Here is a 10,563-nt window from a genome sequence, read left to right as displayed (position 1 = left end):
GCTTATTAGTTTTTTTTCTTTCATCTATCATGCCTTTGGTGTTGTATCTAAAAAGTCATCACTATACCCAGGGTCATCTAAGTTTTCCACTACGTTATCTTCTAGAAGTTTTATAGTTTCCATTTTACATTTAAGTCTATAATCCATTTTGTGAATAATGTAGACTGTGCAAAGATTCATTTTTTCTGCATGTGAATGTCTAGTTGTTTCAGCAGCCCACATTAAAACAACTATCTTTTCTTTATTGTATTGCCTCTGCTCCTTTGTAAAAGACAACTTAACTGTATTTATGTGTGTCTATGTCTGAGTTCTCTGTTCTGTACATTATCTATTCATATATTCATTTTTTGATACCACACTGTCTTGATTTACTGCAGATTTTAATTAAGTCTTGATGTTGGGTAGTGTTCTTCAGCATTTTGTTGGCTATTTTGTATCTTTTACTTCTTTATATAGACTGAAAGTTTATTGATATCGACAAAATATTTTGCTGTCATTTTTATTGGTATTATATTGAATCTATAGATCAGTTTGAGAAGAACTAACATGTTGTCAATACTGAATTTTCTTATTCATGAACATGGAATATCTTTCCATTTACTTCATGTTTGATTTATTTCATCAGTTTTATAGCTCTCCTCATATAAATCTTATGTATGCTTTGTTATGTTTATACCTAAGTGTTTCATTTTGGGGGGAGCTAATATAAATGGTATTGTGTTTTTAATTTCAAATTCTGCTTGCTCATTGGTGGTATATAGAAAAGTAATTGACTTTTGTATATTATCCTTGTATCATACAACTTTGCTATGATCACTTTTTAGTTTCAGGAATTATTTTGTTAATTCTTTGGATTTTCTATGTAGATAATAATGTAATTTATAAACAAATACAGTTTTATTTCTCCCTTCCCAATCTGTACACCTTTTATATCCTTTTCTTGTCTTACTGCATTAGCTAGGGATTACAGTAAAATATTGAAAATTAGTGGTAAGGAAGGTGATCCTTGCCTTGTTCTTTTCTTAGTGGAAAAACCTTTATTTTCTCACCATTATGTTATGTTAGCTGTATGTTTTCTGTGGATATTCTTTATCAAGTTGAAGACCTTCTCCTCTATTCCTAGTTTACTTAGAGGTTTTTTTTTTTTTTTGTCATAAATGGGCATTAGATTTGTCAAATGCTTTTTCTTCATCTATTGATCTAATCATGTGATTTTTCTCTTTAGCCTGTTGATGTGATGGGTTATATTAAATGATTTTAAAATGTTGAATCAGCTTTATATACCTGGGATAAATCCCACTTAATCATGATGTATAATTCTTTCTATACATTATTGGACTTGACTTGCTAGTATTTTGTTTAGGATTTTTTGTATCTATGTCCATGAGAGATATTGGTCTATAGTTTACTTTCCTTGCAATGTCTTTATCTGGTTTTGGTATTAGGGTAATGCTGGACTCACAGAATAAATTAGGAAGTATTCCCTCTGACTCTATGTTCTGAAAGAAATTGAAAGAATTTTGTATACTTCCTTAATTGTTTGTTAGAATTCACCAATGAACCCATCTGAACCCGGTGCTTTCTGTTTTAAAGCTTGACATATGTCAATTCCGATGTTATAGAAATTTAGATTGATGTATTTAATTAATTGTTTTAATGGCTATAGACATATTGTGGTCTATTTCTTGTGTAAGTTATGGCAGATTGTGTCTTTCTCAATGAATTGGTTCATTACATCTAGATTTTCAAATTTACGGTCATAGAGTTGTTCATAGTATACCATTATTGTTCTTTCAATTTCCATGGTTTCTGTATGCATTAAGTACTGCATCTTTAAGGGGTTTTTTTGGTTTGTTTTTGTGGGTTTTATTTTTTGCAATAGAGTCTCACCCTGTTACCCAGACTAGAGTGTAGTGATGCCATCATAAATCACTGCAGCCTCAAACTCCTGGGTTCAAGTGATCTTCCCACCTCAGCCTCTTGAGTAGCTAAGAATACAGGCTTCTGCCACCACAGCTGGATCCATCTTTAAATTTTAATATTGGTAATTTGCACCCTCTTTCTTTTTTTAAAAATCTGGCTAAAGTCTTCTCAATTTTATTATCTTTTTTAAAGAAACATCTTTTTGTTTCATTGATTTTTTTCTATTGATTTTCTGTCTTCAATTTCACTGATTTCTGCTCTAATATTTCTTTTATCTTTTTACTTTGGACATAATTTGCTCTATTTTTCTAGTTTTCTAAGGTGAAAGCTTATTTGTTTTAGATCTTTATTCTTTCTATTACATATTCAAATCTATAAATTTATCTGTAAGCATTTTTTTCAATTATTTCAAAATATTTTTAAATTCTCTTTAGAGTACTTCTTTGACCCATGTGTTATTTAGAAGTATATTTTTTGATTTCTATATATTTTGGAATTTTCCAGTTTTCTTTACTAATTTCTAATTCTATTTCATTGTTCTCTGAAAACAGATATTGTCTACTACTATAATTTGTTTAAGGAATTACCTTAATACTATAATAATGTTGCTTTTTCTACATATTAAAAGCTATTTCATACATTGTTCTTTCATTTACATTAACTGCCTTCACAATACATACAGCTTACATGTTAAGTAACAGAAGAGCAAAACATTAAGTTATTGAACTTCAGTTTATACTAGTAGCAGTGGAAACATTGTGCAGAGAATAGAAAAAAATACTATATAGTACAATAGTTTTGTTTTGTTGTTATATAGGTGTGCATGTATGTGTATCTATTACAAAGGGTCAACCTAGAAATTGAATGTTCAACAGAAATAAAGATGACTATAACATTTTATTTCTGTCATTTTCCTCTTTACTCAACTTCTTTCTGGGGCATGGGAAAAAGAGAACATTTGTTTTCAGAAGGCAGTAACGTGCTTATTTACAAATGAAAGTGTTACTACCTTTGGCCAAAGACCTCAGATATATATTCACTGAAGCCTGTTTCCTCTTCTCTCTGGAAAGGCTACTAGACTGCATTTCCCACCTCCCCTATAGATAGAGAAGTCTGAGTTATAATTAAAGTAATGATATCATGTGATTGGTAGTAATTTTATTCTTTTTAACTCTTTGCCTGGACTATAAAATCCTCTTGTGTGTACTCCAACTTTTTCTTTCCCCTTCTTTTTTTTTTTTCTTTTTCTTTTTTCTTTCTTTTCTTCCCGAAAATACTACAAGACCAGGTTGATGAATGGAGTAAACAGAGCAAGCTCCTATCCCATCTTTTATTTCCAAAAATCTATTTAATATGTTGTGTTTGTACAGAGAAAGTATAAGATATTGAACTAATAAGAACAGATACTGTACTTGATCTTATCTAAAAGGCTGAGAAGTGATTCCTCCATCTTTTTCTAGATGCCAATCTATGATGACAAGTTCTTAAGAGGTGATGGACTCTCAGAGGTAAACAGCCAAAGTCTCTGAATTAGCACTTAGAGGAGAGATGGTGATCCAACCTGAACTACCACCATTACCTGAGAAAATTACAAAATCATACTGTGTAAAGCCACTAATATTTTAGAGCCTTTGAGTTAATGAAGTCTAGACTCCTAACCAATGCAACCACAATATACAACACATTATACTTAGCCACACAGAATTTAACAAAGAAAGCTTTAAGTATGACTAAACAAGATTACAATTTTAAATGTGATCTTTGAGCAACTGTGGACAGAGAAATTGCCTATGTTATCATTAGTATATTAGGCCAGAGGTAGTCAATGAAACATTGTGATGGTTGCTGACATGACAACATCACCAGCCTTCAGCAACTATAAAATGCAGAAGAGGTTAAGTGACAATCTTGTCATTGAAGAGATGAGCTCGATTAGGAGAAAAACATTTTTCATAAGGCATTTACCACAAATTATTTAATGCATATATGTTTATTAAGCACTGAGTTAATTATTTTGTAATATGTGTGTAAGTTAAACATAGTGTTTACTTATTCTTGGGTTTAGAAAAAAATTTGTTTGTATTAAAGTAATACAGATACTGATAATTTAGAGTAATGGTAACCTAAATTACTTGGATCAACCTCCCACTGAGAACGGCTAAAAGGCAGGAAATGTTTTTGTTTGCTTTCATTTTTTTTAATTCACTAGATGGCAACAAGGAAGTAACAAGGCAATGAAGAAACAAAGAAATCAAAAAGAGGTAGTGTTAGCATTTTCGGCTACTTTTCCCTTAGAAGCATCTGGTAATTCCAAGAGAGGAAGTGATATATGTAAAAGTTGAACAGTGTTTTGACAATTTAGTGGGGATTGGGGAAAAAAAAAAAAACAGAATCCAGAATATGGTAAGTAGAGGAAGGTTTCAAACCCCCTATGCTTTGTTTTCAGACCACAAAATGCTAATCTTTACAGGTAGATTGAATCAAAAATTTACCCTGGCACTTTTAAGATATGCAGCCCTCCTTTAAATAATCTATACTCTAATGAACAGATTAAGGTTATATGGGGTTGCTATTGCCCTTGACACCCAACAAAAGTAAACATAAATCTTTGTTAGAGGGATATAAATTAATTCTAATCTTTGAATTATCTGTATAACTTTTATATATGATATTCACCACTACTTTCTTTACCCATTACCTAAAAGGAAATATGACACATTATTAATACAAAGCAAAAGCACAATAAACAATAAAACCAATCCTAGAAAATATCTAGATAATATAATTATCCAGATAATGTTTAACATGTTCAAAAAGATAAAAGACAAGGTAGAGAAATTTTGTAAAGAACTGAAAATTATAAAAATCAGTAAAATAAATGGGTTTAATGAGAGAATAGACTGAGCTGAAGAGAGAATAATGAGCTGGAAAAAAGTTTGAAGAAAATATCCAGTATGGATTAGGATTTAGAAATTAATAGAAAATAAGAGAGTATAATACAGAGGTACAATAATGTGATCTAATCTGAATAATTGGAGACTCAGAAAGATAGGAAAGATAAGGCTGAAGCAATATTTGAAGAAACAATGCCTGAGAGTTTTTCAAAATTTATGAAAGATATCCAGCTACAGATTTAAGAATACAAATAAGATTAAAGAGAAAAAAACAAAAATTTATCATAGTTAAGCTACCAAATAAAGGCATAGAAGAACATGCAGGGCAGCCAGGAATTGAAAGACCAGGATACCAGAGAGAAGAAAAATAGACTGAAGTGACCTCAACTTTTTCTGAAGCTTTTTTCTCCAATTTTGTACCTATTCATAAGTGGGCTGAACAACCAAAGAGAACTCTTGGGCCTAGAATATTTGGGAAATTCACAGGGCTAGGAAGAGAAAGTCAAAGATCAAGGTTATTAAGATAGTCAAAAGTTGAGGGAACAAAATCATGTGGAATAAAGAACTGCTGAGAAGTGAGGCCAGAATCTGTCTGTGACCTTCCCCATCAAAGGACTTTTTTGTTTTCTTAGACTGTGCATGAGGCTTTCAGGACATAAGCAAAATGTACAAGCCAAGAAGCAATGAAACTAAGATGAGGCTTCAGCAATCCCTTTGTTCTGGGAACACAAAATTGGAGTTAAGAAACCAAGTTATTACTTTAAACCACATATAGAATATATACTAGTAGTAAGGCCAAACCAAAGATGACATACCTTAAGAATATTAAATGCAACCTCTAATTATCGCTATCCCTGATTGGAAAAATGTCATCAGAGTATATATAAACCCTATAAACCCTCTTCGTAGGAAGATAATACCAACCAAATGCCCCAGAACAACACTTTCCAATAAAACTTTATGTTATGATAGAAACTGCACCATCCAGTGGTGGCTACTGAATACTTGAAAGGAGGCTGCTGTGATTTAGGACCTTAATTTTTAATTCCATTTCATTTTTCTTACTTAAAATTTAAATTTAAATAGCCACATGTGGCTAGAGGATACTATACTGAAAAGTTCATATTTTGGCCAAACAATGTCCAATATTCAATCAAAAGTTATAAGGCATAATAAGAGACAGGAGAAAGTAATAAGAGGAAAAATACAGGTAATAGAAAGATCACAGGATAATACCGATTATGGAGTTTTTCAGATACAAGTACACTTGATTTATTAAGAAAATTAGCCAGAGAGAAACAGGGAAGAGTGTGGAAGAAGAACAGAAGAAAAAGGAGCCACAAAGGGTATAATTTCAAGCAAAATCCCCACATCCGCCTGATGCCACAGGAAGCTTTGGCATGTAAATTGCGCCAAAGAATTTGTCGTGTCTCAGAAAAGAGCTAGAATTGTATATTCCATTACCAATCTGTCATTGAATACAGGCTGCTCTAAAGGGACAAAATTTCCCAGGTAATTCTGGTTCTCTCAGCGTCTTAGTAAAGTCTTCTGAAGAAGGCACGATGTGAATGATAAGGATTGAAGCACAGGGAAGCCGGAAGATGAACATAGGAACTAATAAACCGAGATGCGAGCACTGACAGCGTCCTCTACAGCAGAAAGGGGATCCACACACTGACAGCAATGTCTAATGCCATGGTTCTCAAAGTGTGACACTCAGACAACAATACTCACTAGTAGCTGTGGAACTTGTTAGAAATGCAAATTTTCAGATCAACATTCTCCATCCTGTCATTTACCTACTTTCACATATTATTATCTTAAGTATTATTTTTAAATCTATGAAGGAATTCCATTATCTGAAGCTCCCATAGTCTTTATTGTTTTTTTAATATTATTTACGTTAATATATCTTTTTATGTGCCAAGAAATTTTTAATTCAATTTTGTTTTTTTAATAGCATATTATTTTATTCTTCCTCTGTATAACTTAAGATTTCTCCTTTATACACGAGCCACTCTGTGTATTTCAAGTAAGAATTTAAAGCTTAAACTAACTATAATCACAAGGTCTGGAAGACCAAAGGATAGGATTGTGTCTGTTTTTCAGAAAATTGGAAAGTGCAAGAATCTCCAGGGAGGCATCACAGGTGATGATAGCTTTTAACCAGCGTGTGCGGCTCTCAGACAGATGCCAGAACAGTCTTGGCAAAACCCCACATCTGTCCTATACAAATGCCACATGCCTGTTTTAAGCTTTTACCAAAGAATAATGGCTTATTTTTCTTATTCTGCTTTTTATCTCATATAAGTTCTTCTCATCAACTAACTCTAACCACATCCTTGCTGGCAAGCAAGGTAGGAAAAGCAATTTGTAGTCCTTTGAAATTTTTGACAAAGTGAATTTTACAAGTTGGAATGAAACTAGTAGCTGGATACATCCTCTGATTATATTATCCATTTTTTTTTCAAGGTTTGCCTGAATGGATTCCTTTTCACCTTCTGTAACCTATGCATGGTTTTGAGAATAAATAGCATAATGTATATTGTGTAGCATTTCCTAACAAATATAAATCTTGGCTAAGGAGGGAGGGTTGTGCTGCAGAAGGGTTATAAATGAAGATTTTGAAAAAACTCCATGCTCTATACTTATTAATCATGTCACATAAAACAGGTTTTTAAATCTCTTTAGCATGGTTCATTGAACATAGATTTGTCTTAGTAAATGTTATGGTTATGTCTGTCATCATGTTTATCAATACCCAGGTTTGACCACTCTGAGAAATAGAACCCTGATTCAATAGACAGATTGTGCCCATTTATTTCAAATAGCTCTATCTAATAGCACATGAATGCCTTCTTAAGTCAGAACTTTACAAAGATAACAAAGAGACTTGTTGAGAATAACTGAACCAATACTCTCTTAAAAGAGCTATAAATATTTTACTTTACATGCTGTTGCCCTTTAGATAAAAGAAAGTACTGTTTCTTTCCATGCCAATACATTTTTCCCTTACTCTTCTTTTAGTAATGTCAGTAAAAATTTATTTCTCTTCAGTCCCAAGAAGGGGCCCAGTTATGGTTCATCAAGTAAGTGGCATTTCACAAGGGAGGGATGATTTACATTTCTGCTGCTATTCCAAATAATCTAAATTCCAGAGGGCATAATTTTGCTTCCATGAAGGTAGATTTTTAAATAAGATTGGAAATCTCCCATATCCTCCCCCACCAAAATATCTCTTTTCTACAAAATGTAAAGGATTACTTGGAATTTTCTGGACCAAATTTTATTTGCTATCTTTTGTATAATATAGCAATCAATTAGAGGTCAGTGAAAAAGGTAAGTACTTATATCCTCCTTGGTTTCCTTTTAGCCTGGGTTAATGGAGTTGTTCTCATGATCCATTTTGTCTTATTTATTGAATCTTGCCCTGAGCTTTGGGGCCAACATTTATAGTTAAAAAAATGTACTTTTTACAAATTATGGTTCTATTTCACATCTACCTCTCAGAGCTGAAGGAAGGGGTAACATTTAAAGGCCATTTAAATATTTCTGATGTCCTTTGGCCAAATAACATCTGTATTCGTTTCCTAGGGCTGCTGTAACAAAGTATCACAGCTAGGTGACTTAAGATAATAGAGATTTATTGTCTTAGTTTTAGAAACTCAAAGGTTGTAATCAAGGTCTGGCAGGGTTGGTTTCTTCTGAGGTGTATGAGGGAGAACTGTCTCCTAGCTCCCAGTGGTTTGCTGACAATCTTTGACGTTCTTCGGTTCATAAATGCATCACCCTGATCTCTTCCTTCATAATGCCATGGGATTTCACCTTTATGTGATGGTCTCTGTGTCTAAGTTTCCCAGTTTTGTAAGAACAAAGTCATCCTGGATTAGGGCCCATTTTAATGACTTCATCTTAATTTGATCATCTATCTACAAAGACCAAAAGTTCAGGTATTTGATTGAATATGATTCTACTACCCATCTTTCAGTTTCATCTTTTTGTCCTTAGTATAATATAGGTTAGTACTTAAAAATCCAGTTTAATTTCAAGATAGAAACAAAAACTCTCCAAGAGATAAATAAAATATGACAATAATATATATATTTGAATATATTAAATAGATAATTTAATTTTAAAAAGAAGATATACAGATATACTCCCACATTGTAGCTGAGAAAGAGAGTTCTGACACCTTTGTGGAGACAATGAATGTGATGATGAGCAAGATTGTCACAGGGAGCAAATGATGAGGTCCCTGTAAAAAGCTGGGGTACAGCAAGGGCTGTCCGTCCATTAGAGAAGATTAGAAAAGCTCTATACACCACTCCTGTGCTAGTGCACAAAATCGTGTCTTCTTCTTAAGGTTCGGAGCATAAAAAAAAATTGACATTTCCCTGGTACAGAAAACCTGGCTACAAATGAATATGAAATTGTCACTATAATAACATTAAAAGTCATATGAAGGGAACAATAATAGAAGAAAATTATCAGACCCCCCCCCCAAAAAAGAAGTAACTCTACAAGAAGTAGAGATAATAAAATCTTTTGTAAAATCAAAAAATAAGCAGCAAATATGCCTAAAAGATGAAAGAATTGAAACCATGATAAAATAATTCATACTAAGAGATGACTGTGGAGACAGACAGCCTGGGTTTAACTGTGAATTTCACCATTTATGTGATATTAAGGACTTTTCTTACCTGCTATATTTTTCAGTTTCCCTATTTGCAAAGAAAGGATAGTGACTGCAAAGTATCTACCTCATTAGGTTGCTGTCAACAAACACCAAAGGTCTGATAATGTGCAGTCTATAATTTCTGCCCATAAAGGAATAAAATTAGAAAGAATAAGAAGAATAGAGCCAAAAATATTACATGTGTTTATAAATGTTTTAAAATGCAGAATATTATATTATCTATAAGTAAAAGAACAATTATTATAAAATTATAGAAACAGATTTCTAAAACCAAATTAAATAATTCTAGTAAAAATATAAAACAAATACAAATAATGCTTAAAAGTGAAATATCAAAATACCCTCTCTAAAATCCATAATACTGTATTATTATCTGATGCCAAGGCTTATAATAAATATTTACTTAAGATCCTACCCATTAGAATGAGACAAGAAATGTGCCTATATATTTAATAAAGAGAAAAATATTTACATACAATATTAACATCAATATAAAAATCATTAAAATGTATGAAAACAATACTGGAACTAATAATAAATTTCAAGAGAATTGCTGGATACAATAGCAATAAGAAAAGATTGAGATCCTGCCCAAAGATCATTTATGCATTTGTTCAACATCAGAATATATCAGTGGAAATGAAAGACAAGGGTGTTAGTCTTAGTGGAAATTACAATCAGAAGATATAATTAGAAATTCCCAGTAAGAGAGTACATAAAGAATTTACTTCTATTACTTGATAACATTTAGTCACTTTTGCCTTTTTTGAAATAAATTTTCATTGTCACCATAAAACTTCTTCTTCTAAGTGTTTTTTTTTTTTGCATATTCAGAAGGCTCTGCAGCCATCACCACTATCTAATTTCAGAGCACTTTCCTCACTACCAAAAAGAAACCCCCCATCAATTAGCAGCCATTCCTTATTCCTCTATTTTTCCCTGTCCTTCATAACCTTTAAGCTATTTTCTGTCTCTATAAATTGGTGCATTGGTAGACATTTGATTTAAATGAAATCATACAATATGTGACCTCTTATATCTGGCTTCTTT

At 32.3% G+C, this 10,563-nt stretch overlaps 1 non-coding gene across 1 annotated transcript; it reads right to left on the bottom strand.

Moving 5' to 3' along the window:
- Window positions 1–3,173: 3,173 nt before the first annotated feature.
- Window positions 3,174–3,365, bottom strand: LOC123646822. Its single transcript, XR_006738064.1, has one exon. It is a non-coding gene; the product is annotated as a U2 spliceosomal RNA (small nuclear RNA).
- Between the last annotated feature and the right edge of the window lie 7,198 nt (window positions 3,366–10,563).

The sequence above is a fragment of the Lemur catta genome, chromosome 10 (genome assembly GCF_020740605.2).
Source record: "Lemur catta isolate mLemCat1 chromosome 10, mLemCat1.pri, whole genome shotgun sequence".
NCBI lineage: Eukaryota > Metazoa > Chordata > Mammalia > Primates > Lemuridae > Lemur > Lemur catta.
The sequence above is the reverse complement of the archived record's forward strand: the minus strand, read 5'-3'. Positions and strand labels throughout refer to the sequence as shown.